We start from the raw sequence: 12098 nt of genomic DNA, 5'->3' as shown, positions 1-12098 counted from the left end.
GTGAGGGCGTCGAGATCAATCGAGTTCCAATCTGGGCTAAGAGATTTTTAGGAAGGGAGGGCTTAACGGCCATGCCCAGAGAAATGGAAAACGAGATATTAAAATGATCCGACCAAACACAGGGGGAAATAAAGAGAGAGGAAATATTAGAACAAGTAGACCAAATTTGGTCTAAAGTGTGGCCCTGAACATGAGTGGGAGCTGTGACGTAGGGTGTGAAGTTCAGACAGTGAAGGGTGGCAGAAAAATCTTTAGAGGAAGAGTCTTCCCTAATATCGCCCGGCCAGAAGTTAAAATCGCCGAGCAAGAGGACCGAGGAGTTATTGACCACCAAGGTGGCCAAAAGGTCCTGAAGGGAAGAAACAAAAGAGGGCATAGATTGGGGGGGGCGATACACGAGAACAACTGTAATAGGCACCAAAAGATTGAGTGAGCGGGCCACCAGGTAATCCACATTGGGTATAAGAGGATAAGTAAGGAGTTGAAATTTAAGAGAGGAACGGATGAGCATCGCCACTCCTCCCCCGGCTTTGCCTGCCCGGCGATCAGCTCGAAGGGCATAATGAGAGTCGGGGAGGATGGCCAGAAGGTCAGGGAGAGAGTCAGAAGAAAACCATGTTTCGGTCAGACAAAGAATGTCAGGGGAGTCTGTGGTCAAAAGGTTAAAAAGGGCCGTCTGATGCTTGACCGCAGAGCGGGTATTGAGAAGATGGACAGAAGCAGTGGTGGGAGCAGGGAGAGGGGTGAACGGGCGAGGAATAGGGCAAGGAGTGGTAGGTACCGGGTAAGAAGGGGGAGAAAAGAGGATACCATGTGAGTCGAGGAGCTGCAATAGGGGAAGAGGCGGGGGGAGAGAAGATGACAGTGCTGTGAGCTGGGCAGCCGAATAAGCCACAGCAGGTGCAGAATGTATAGTCCCTAGTCCCGGCCCGTCGCGGACGGGCGCAGACAGGCTTAACTTAGGCGCAACTTCGGCGCGCCTTCGTCGCGCCCACTGCGCTTGTCCGCTGCGCTGCCGAGGATAAGCGGCCATGTTATAGGGACACATGAAAGGGAGAGGTCAGTGGGCGTGGCAGGGGGTGGAGGAGCCAAACAACAGCGACGCGGCGCCCGGACCCGGCCAAGATGGAAGACCAGCCCGTCCCACACCGAGAACCAGGTGAGGAGGGGGCGGTCAGCAGCGGGGGTCTGGGACGCGTGCAGGGGCAGGGCTGCAAGGAAGGATCCAAGAGCGCTGGGCGCTGTGGCGAGAGCGCGGAAAGTGCAGGTGCAATGGAAAAGGTTTAAAAACAAGAAAGTCTTGTGGCAGGTTGTTGCTCCCGGAGACGCTTCGGGAGATTAGCGGTGAGATGCAGGAGTGAGCGCACTCTCTGCCGTCCGCCTGAAGTACTTGCCAGGGGGGGAGGAGCCAAACAACAGCGACGCGGCGCCCGGACCCGGCAAAGATGGAAGACCAGCCCGTCCCACACCGAGAACCAGGTGAGGAGGGGGCGGTCAGCAGCGGGGGTCTGGGACGCGTGCAGGGGCAGGGCTGCAAGGAAGGATCCAAGAGCGCTGGGCGCTGTGGCGAGAGCGCGGAAAGTGCAGGTGCAATGGAAAAGGTTTAAAAACAAGAAAGTCTCGTGGCAGGTTGTTGCTCCCGGAGACGCTTCGGGAGATTAGCGGTGAGATGCAGGAGTGAGCGCACTCTCTGCCGTCCGCCTGAAGTACTTGCCAGGGGGGGAGGAGCCAAACAACAGCGACGCGGCGCCCGGACCCGGCCAAGATGGAAGACCAGCCCGTCCCACACCGGGAACCAGGTGAGGAGGGGGCGGTCGGCAGCGGGGGTCTGGGACGCGTGCAGGGGCAGGGCTGCAAGGAAGGATCCAAGAGCGCTGGGCGCTGTGGCGAGAGCGCGGAAAGTGCAGGTGCAATGGAAAAGGTTTAAAAACAAGAAAGTCTCGTGGCAGGTTGTTGCTCCCGGAGACGCTTCGGGAGATTAGCGGTGAGATGCAGGAGTGAGCGCACTCTCTGCCGTCCGCCTGAAGTACTTGCCAGGGGGGGAGGAGCCAAACAACAGCGACGCGGCGCCCGGACCCGGCCAAGATGGAAGACCAGCCCGTCCCACACCGAGAACCAGGTGAGGAGGGGGCGGTCAGCAGCGGGGGTTTGGGACGCGTGCAGGGGCAGGGCTGCAAGGAAGGATCCAAGAGCGCTGGGCGCTGTGGCGAGAGCGCGGAAAGTGCAGGTGCAATGGAAAAGGTTTAAAAACAAGAAAGTCTCGTGGCAGGTTGTTGCTCCCGGAGACGCTTCGGGAGATTAGCGGTGAGATGCAGGAGTCAGAGTCCTAAGGCCAACAAAAAGGAGATCAGCAAAATAACAGGAGAGGTGAAGGCAAATAATTTGGGCGATGGCCACCCCAATGCTGACAGGTCTAACAGTACAGTGTACCATGGCCAGTGTTCACACAAAATGATTCTCTGGAATGTTGCCAAGAGCGATCACTAGTGGATGACATTAATTGAAGCATTACGTCTATCACCTTGGTGTTGTTGTAGGAGACGTGGTAAGTGTGACTAAAAGTGTTACAAAGTCTGGACCATATTCTTTGAGTAATCTGTTTTTACGATTATTCTGCTTTACTATTGGTTGGTGGGTTGTTTGTATGATGGATTGTGTTCCTGGATGAAATAAAGTATGAGGCCATCTTCTACCATCGTCCTGAGTCGTTTGCATGGTGCAAAGAACTTTATGCTGACTCCCAAGCTCCTTGGGGAACCTTTGTAGTGTGTTGAGGTGTATTCTGTATCTTCATGCTGTTTCATGTAAAGGCTCAGTCTTGATACCTGATTTTGTTCATGTTTCAACTTATCAATGAGTTTTTTGTAGGCAAGTATACTATGCAAAAGTACAGGTATGCCATAGCCAAGCCTTTGACGGTTCCATGCATTGGCCGAGTTTTTCCATCATGTATAATACGAAGTTAGTACCCTCAATCATATTACTGTTTTAAAAAGAGAAACTCTGAGTCATAGATTATGCCCACATTCCTTACTTTTTTCATTTAGATAGGCTTATCATAGAGTTAGGGTGGCTCAGAAATTAGATTGTTTTCTCAGCTTCTTATGTTGGCCTTAATATGTTTGTGGCAGCAATGGGAAAACAGAAATATAGGCCATTGATGAGAAGTAAATATACCTGCACAACTACATCTCAGAAACTCTCTATTCGAAGGTCTGATGTGAATATTAGTGATATCTGCCACGTGTCATTGGATAGCAACATATGATCATTTAATAGCCAAACCTATCTCCCTAAAATATTCATTAAATAAACATGTATAACATTGTCCCACAATATTTTGCTCTATTATTGTTGCCCCCAAATACAAAAATCCTACATTAAAATAAAACGTTATTCTTGATACGGGGCTGACTTTAGATCTTCTCATAGAAGCCTTGGTAAAGTCAGAAAACTTCCAGCTGTTTCTCCTAAGAAATGTCTTCTAATTAATTCTAATAGCAGACCTTCAGCCTGCGGTGCATGCTATGGTTCTCTCTCTGAAGATGCACAATTGCATATTTCCCCTTAAAATTATGTGAAATGTCAAGTAAATTACACAAAATAAAATTTACATTGCACAGAATTAATTTTGGAGTATCTCAAGTAAAAATTGAATGCAAGGACGTACCTTGTGTTCTCAAGTCATTTGGGATACATCAAGGGGACTGGTTTATAGAGGAAAATACCTCTTGTGCCACATTTTCTGCTTAATTTTATCATTTTATCATTTCCTGCTCAGATCATTCCTCTTGAGCAAAACGTTGTATGAAATTTAGAACTGCAGTAATTACCGACATTTGTAATATGGTATTGGCAGGTCTGCCTAAGATTTTTCGTACTCTGCTAAGTGAGATGATACATCCTGCAGCCTGACTTCTGAGGCTGGTAAGTTTGATCATATTATGCCTATACTTAGAAGTCTTATTAAATGGCTGGTTGAAATTTGTCCGTTAAAACGGTTTATCTTGGAGCCCCAACATTTTTAGCAAAAGAGCTAAGAATGTAGGCAGGACCTTAGAGAGCCAAAGTGGTAACAATATGAGGCTGGTCATGCCAAGATTGTGGCTACCAAGAACTATGAAACAGGTGTATCTAAGGATAGCCACAATGGATTTTCAACAGTTTTTCATTGATTAGTCAGACTGATTCTTTAGTCTCTTCACTTTGCATGGTCATTTATATTTAAATTGTCTTTGTCAACCAACTATGTTGCATCTCTACTATTATTCCTTTGTACCTGGAAGTGTCATTGTCTTTTTGATTTTCCCGAACCTGCAGGACCCATTGTTGAGTGCTGAGCACAGAAAGCCTTTGATTGGCTTACGTGCCCACTTTAGCCACACTCTACAGAGACCCTGTCTGGTCACAATATTTGTAGTTTATTTGTGTCGGAATAGCTGCATCATGGAGTGCTGCTTACTGGCCTCCACATGTAAATTAAATGGCGTGGGACAGATGGTCCTCTTTGTGTTTATAGTTTGTATATTTGAAAGGTTTCCAAACATGTGGATAACTTTTGCAATACGGATCTAGAGCATTAGACTGTGTGTGCACAAGAGACACTAGTAGTGTACCTTTCATTAGATTTACCCTTTGTTTATCATGAACATTTGTATGTTTGTAAGGATAGTGTTTGCAATTTGGAGAATGGAAGCTTCTCAAGGAAGACATCCTTATTCGAGATCCCACGAGGACTGCCAGAAGTAAGTGCTTTTACAAGTGCAGGAGAGCTAAGTGGTGACTCTGCCTGGCAGGCAAACTCTCTAATCCATGCACAATCTATTGTGTTTTGGTTCTCTATTTAACCTTGCTCTTTGTGAGAAGAATCAACACCCAGCAGACCAGGTGGCTGCCAACTTTCAACCTAAAATGCTTATCTCTCTCAAGTGGGGGTGGGAGGGGGGCATTGATCCAGAGTCTTTAGGATTCCCATGTTGCACAGTAGCTCCATTTTAAGAAATCAACCCCACCTAACGATACACTGAAAAAATGTTTTCCCAGACACTATGGGCCCGAATTATATGTTGGTGGTGAGCATATTCCATTGTGATGGAGTATGCATATGGCCAACATAATGATCCATTCACTGAATTTAGATGCAGGCAGACCTTTGGTTTTATCACGGCAGAGACTACTCTGTCTACGCCGTGATTTAACCCATCTGATGGCCTCATCAGCTAAGGGTTGTCAGATGCAGACCTCTAAATCCACCCACCTAATTTAGATGTACGGGATTAGCGGACAATTTTCACTGCCCGTCATCGCCAGGGTAGACGAGGCAGTACTGGGCAGGGAAAACTGTTAAATGCTCCCCTTGCCACTGGAAAGGACTCCCGTGGTGAGGGGAACATTTTCCTTTTTTTTTTCAATCAGAAAATCCTACTTCAGGTCTTTCTTTAAAAACAAAAACACAAAAAAAACGTTTGGTACAGGGATCACTCATTTTGATGGAGCCTTGCACTAAATTGCAAAATGCATTGCCAGGAGCCTCCATCATGGCAGTTTCTGGCAATAATTTAAGAAATGACGGTCTGCTTGGCGGTCACTTCTAAATCTGGTGGACGGCGCCTCCACCAGGGCGACGGAGTCATTTACTCCATTGCTCTATCAGAGAAATGGGCTGTCTGGCAGATTATAAATCTGCCCCTTTATGTCACTTTCCTGAACTCTAAGACAATTCTCGTTTCATTTGCAGGTTAATGTTGCACTGTACTTAAATAACTACTTTGTTTCTCTTTGTTTTAACCTATTTTTGATTGTTCGCAATCAGTAGAAATTTGCAAACTGTAACAAATTATCTCCGTTTTTGTGAGAGGATTGTGATTCTCTAACTTAAACTGTTGTGTTTGTTACAGAGTAGTAATTGTCAACGGTACATATTTGGGAATATTGCTTGAAAAAAGTGATTCAAACAAGAACTGGATTTGCATTGTGTTCTTTGTCTCATTTTAAGGAATGTTCCAGCGTTCATAGAGTATATGGAATTTGTAGCCACCGCCCTCAGTTTTATAACCGTATTGTTGAGCATTATCATTTTAATAATTTAATCCCCATATCCACTGTAAATAGATTTATCAAGTTTGCAGTATTATTAAAGAGCTCTATTTTCATCAAAAAAATCAAAACCTCTAGCTAAACATTCACATTTTTATTGCAGATGTGATAAGGGAGTTTCACTGTATCGGACCCTGCCCTACATAACCTCTTTTAAGTTTTACCGTGACTGTTCGACCTCATTTTGATGTCATGCAAGCAACAACATTGGACTGACCTATTGGTGGCCATGAGAGACATTACTCAGAACGAAAAACATGTTAGGCTAGTTTACGTGGCCAAGGGATGTCCTCAAAAACATCCCAAAACTGTGAAGGACTGGGCTCATTATAGGGGAATTGAACTGGATCCATGTCCACAGCACAACAAAACAGAAGCTTGGAAAATGAAATGTGCAGTTTGGGACTAATACGTAATAGGCCTGATAAAATATGGGAGGGGGACTCCATGGTGGGTGGGGGTGTGGGTTGAGATTGTGTTGCTATTATTTGAATACAAGATTTTGGGATACTGATGTATGTCTTCGCTGTTCTTCTTTTTGTTATTATCTAAAAAATGTGTTTTAAAAACACATTTTAGTTTTTTTTTAAAAACAAAGAAAAAAACAAACAGGAGCAGTCAACTTCCCATCACAGACCGAATACCAGATACCCTGGCTAGTGGGGAACACCAGCACTCCCACCTGTTATATTGCTTGGCTGTCGCCACAATTTCAAATATTGGGGAAAAGCTGTCAGTTTTGAACTCTATTTTTTATGCCTATAAAGTATTCTTTGTTGATTTAGGTTTTTGTTTTTCACTCCTGTATTTTTTATTGCAGAGTACACAGTTCATTTGGGGTTATGCAGAGCTTTAGAAAACTCTTAAATAAAGCTGTTAAGTAAATATTGCCAGACTACCATTTGTTAAGACAAAAAAGAGCATATAATATTGTATAACATATCACTACATTCTCACTCAGGTAAGCCAAACATTTAAATTCTACCATGCTGGAAAAAAAGAGAATAGATACTTGGTCATCATGAGAAATTGCTTTTTGTCTAAAAAGGTGAGGACAAAAATAAAATGCATTTAGTTATTCGCGTTCTGAATGTACTTTTGTTCTGGAGTTGAAGATTCAGACTTGCCATGCATAACTGAATAAACAAGCACCATAATGAATTCTCCTGTTTATTCTTTAGACTCCAAGCGTTTTCCTTTGCTTTTATTTCCTATTTGCCTATTTGATTTTAGAAATTCTAACACGCTTGTTTTTTCATTATGCACCAACTATATATATTATGTCGTTGCTTATATAAATATGATGAATGTTTAAGAAGTCGATGTGAAGTACAATTTATGCAAATCGGCACCTACTACCTTCATATGTTTCTTTTTAATAAACGTGAAATACATATTTTGATAAAAACCTATGATACAAAGAGGTGAACGGAACATAAATAATCTTTGAATTATTAATACAATTAATAAAAAAAGCTGTGTAAATAGCAAAACACTGCTATGGTCTTGAGCGCACCTGGCAAGGTCTTTAAGGCACGATGCATGCAAAAGTATAAATTAAGATATATAGAACAAGTAAAACGTACACATATAGAGGAGGAAAATAAATGCAACACATAAATAAGAGGAAAACAAATACAAAATATAAAAAACGCCAAATGTTTACAGATCGGGAAAAAATAGTTCAGTATGACCAAGAACATTAAATGGGCGGAAGAAGCACAATTATAAATAAAGTATTGCTGGCCAAAAGCATTAAAAAAAATATATATTTTTCAAGGCACGTTTTATCGCACGTGTAAAAAATGAAGGAATTTAGTATATTTAAGGTTGATTACAGCGAAGCGAATCTGGGATATGGGTTGATCCTTGTATGCCAGTGAAGTGTGCAGCACTGGGACACAGGTGTGGCATTTACGGAGAATGAAGGGATACAAGTGGCTCACTTAACAATCAGCCACTCCTCCTTTTAAGCCATGCTTCTTTAACAAGTAGCTCGTGAGCTAGTGGTATTTCTCCAGCTACTTGTATAAGAAAAGTGAAGCTTTTGCTTGCTTGTTGTGAGATATATATGTGTGTGTGTGTGTGTATATGTATTTAACGCATAAGCTGATGTTTGGAGAAAAATGGTTGGATTTACAAAATATATCTAGAGCTGATATTTGAGTCATAAATCGTGAGAAGTCTGGGAGACTCATTATTAATATTATTACTTTAGGGCTATGGGCATTGCAGTTATGGCTGTCATTTATTAACTAAGCAGAGGCATCCAAATTGATAAAGCCTTTTTCACATTTCTGTTGGCAACCCATGAGGTGATCGCTGATGTTAATCTTGCATGGGGTGGCCACTAAAGTAATCTTGTCTGACATGGTCACTATTACCACACTATATCAATCAAGATCCTTTATTCGGTTACACAACCATCAAAGGTACAGAACATCCATGTAGTACATGCAATTTTGCTTCATTCAATATCCTTAATACATAAATATACTGTCATAAAACATTAAAATATAATTATAAACGTAATCCAAGTAGGCAAAGTGCAGTGCCATTCCATTACAACTGAATGTTGTTGGAATATCAAGATAGTCCCTCAAATTAATAGTCCTATATTTTCATTTCCAGATCATAATTAAAACTAATCCTTGTTTTCAGAAATATTTAAAATTAAAATTCCTGATATTTTATAAAATACAATATTGTAAAAAGTGCTTTAATAATGGCCTGGCCAACCGGTATTGACTATATAAAACACAATTTACCTAATGCATATATGATTAAAATGGTTCCCACAGGACAAAAATACTAAATTTACAATAATTTCTGAAGTTTCTCCTGCTTTATCCAGATATTGATCAAAAACCTGCACACTGAAAAAGCAATCAGGCCAGATGTGTCAATAGTAAAGATTTGTTTCACCTCTCTGAGGTGTGTTGTCCTCCAAGGACAGGCAGATAGGGCACAGCCATTTTCTACGCACACCATGGTATACGGGACAGAAAAACATAATATGGTCAAGAGTCGCAGAATTCATGCCACAAACTGGGCATGAGTCAGGCGAGGGAATATTAGTCCAGTTTTTGCTGAGTGATCGAAGGGGCATATAGTCTGTTCTAAATCTAATGAAAAAAGCTCTTTGCCCATAATGGTATTATTTTGTCTATGTAACTCTCAAAAACAGAAGTAGGTTTAAATGCCAGGAACTGCTTGTTAGGATTGCCCGTAGTGCCCCTAGTTGTGATTTCTTGCCACACTAGTGACCAGTAAGAGTATTTTAGGTCTCGCTTGTCTGCCTTACACAGTAATTCGGGGGAGTCCCACACTCCGAACCAGTCGCAAACAAACCAGGATATCTCCAAGGCACGGTCCATATTCTTTACATCACTCAAGCGATCTCTATATTCAGCTAATTCTGGGGTAGTCCAGATCCAGATCCAGAATAGTAGTGGCTTTAAAAGCGCCAGATCATATACTCTTTTCATCATTGTGTCAAAATAAAGTGGGACCAAAGGGGTATATGCGGGGACTGAGAGCAATGATCTAACTAATATGATCTCCATCACTGCGAGCCTCGCCATGCCATGCCACTGTAACCCAAGACTTCTGCGCTATACAATGCAGCGCTTTGAGCTTTGAGCCTTCGCTCGATAGGCTTCCATGGCCAGAGAAATGGAACGTAAGTATGTATTCTAAAATGGTCTTAGATCTATTAGATATCATAAGGGCTCCTTTATTTACTTGGTGAACCCACCCAAATTGTCCAACAGGATCACCCCCAAATAGTCAAAACTAAATACCCTATCCAAACAGTCTTTCCCAGCCATTACTGGACAGCTTATTGACACTCTTACCAAGGACCACAAATTTGGTTTTTGAAGCATTCAATTCCAAACTGCTGTGATCGCAAAAATGTATTTAGCAGATTTTGTAACTCCTTTGGGGACTTGGAGATTAATAATGAATTGTCTGCAAAGAGGAGTATTGGTGTTTTAACCACGTTGAGAGTAGGAGAATCATTAACACACTTTGCCAGTTACTCAGCCACATCGTTTATATGTAAGGTGAACAAAGTGGAGGCCAGAACGCACCCCTGTCGAACCTCTTTTACAACTGGGATGTACTTTGTCAACCCACTTCCGTCATCCCACCTGACCCGTGCGTCACTTTTTTCATGCAACCTAGCTAGTAGTTCAATTAACCCCCCTGGAACTCCTATGTCTGCTAGTACTTACCATAGGCTCTCCCAGTGTATCAAATTGAATGCAGCACGCAGGTTCACAAACGCCACATAGAGTTTCTGGTTACCCAGCAGGACATATTTCCAGTATAGAAGGGCAAATTTAAAAACCTGATCTAAAGTGCTAACTTTAGCATGAAATCCTGCCTGGAAGGGAGTTAAAATCCCAGATCTTCCATCCACTCTTGTAATCCATTTAAAATCGGCCTGGCAAATATTTTTTTAAGATTATCTACTAGGTTAATAGACCTATAGTTACCTGGACAGTTGACTTATGAATGGGAGAGACTGGAAGGGGTGGTGCTCAAAAGACTTTCATCACTCCCACAAGGCTCAATGGTTCAGGCCATAGGAGAGAGTGCAATTTGGTCTCTTGGAGTATGGCGGCCTCTACCCGGGCATTAAGATATTTTAACACATTGTCGGAGAATGATGAAGTGGTCAAAGTCTCCAAATTGTGTTGGGAAGAGATCCAAAGTAGTGAGAGGATGCGGGCAAAGGCCGTTAGAACTAGAATATTTGCACTAAAGAACCTTCATGTAAATAGTGGTACAGTCACATCTTGGCTCCCATTTCCAAGCAAACGTGCACTGAGGGAATCAGCTTCTACGGCGTCACAATCTATCGACCTGATATATCTAAAAAGAGATTATCCATTAGTTTCTTGATTGCCACATTGGGCCAGGGTACTGTTTTACCCTATCTATCACGGCTTCCAGACCCAGGATTGAGGAATGAAATTTTAAGGGCCAGGGTGAGATGCAACCCAATCTACTCTTCCCGCCCACACAGTATCAGGGTACAGAGTAATGGTGGTCTTTGTCTCTGCCCTCTGAAAGTTAAAAATACCCTTATGCATATTCTTATGGACTGTGCCTTTTTACTTTGCAAATAGAATAAAAATGTTAAGACCTCTGTTTTTTTAATATGATGCTCTCCATAGGGATAAAGCTGTGGAGTTATTGTCTGAAATGCGTAATCTGATGTAACAGTTGGAATTGCCCGGTTTCTATGATCTGTAAGACAAAATCCTAATCATGAACTGTAGTGTAAGGGGGGTAGGGTAGCTAGGAGGGGGATCCTTTTAAATGTTTTTAACTGTTTTAATGTTTTAATTGTCTAGTGTCTTTTTTCTTTTAGAATGTTTTATGGACAAATGTCTAAATAAACTTGTTTTTGAACCTGCACCTGAACCTGGACAGTTGGCATCTTCCTTAACACACTAATATTATTAGTAGTGCAGTATGATTTTCATTACACGTAAGTAACTCTTATTACAGAACAGGATGGAGACCTCTGTTTTAAGCAGTATCATGCCCAGAAGCAGTTCAATGGCATATGAATTTCATTTAGACCCTTATTTCCAAAGGTTTTCTGCGGACACTTATGCAATGCAATGCCAAATACAGTTTCAGTTTAAAGGTCTGCATATGCAGTGCTAAATTGTTTTGCATCAAACGCATGATTGTAGAACCTTTACTAAATGAGGACCTTGGAGCCTAACACCTTGCCCATGAGCGGAAGCTATGCTATTCCCTGCAAGCCAAATCACAAGTTCTCAAGAGATACAGTGATAACGGAAAGTTTTTTTTTGCTTCCTGAAGTTCAGTATGTCTCGGAAGGTTTATGCCTTCTCTATATCAATTGCAGTTCTGGATGCACATGTGTACCTACAATTTTTTGCAACACACAATGCAAACTGAATTTTCTTGCCACTTAATAAATGTTTAGTTATGGGAGATGGCAGCATGTGCGACGC

This window comes from Triturus cristatus, chromosome 8, assembly GCF_964204655.1.
Source record: "Triturus cristatus chromosome 8, aTriCri1.1, whole genome shotgun sequence".
In the NCBI taxonomy this organism is placed as follows: domain Eukaryota; kingdom Metazoa; phylum Chordata; class Amphibia; order Caudata; family Salamandridae; genus Triturus; species Triturus cristatus.
This window is presented reverse-complemented; position numbering follows the sequence as displayed.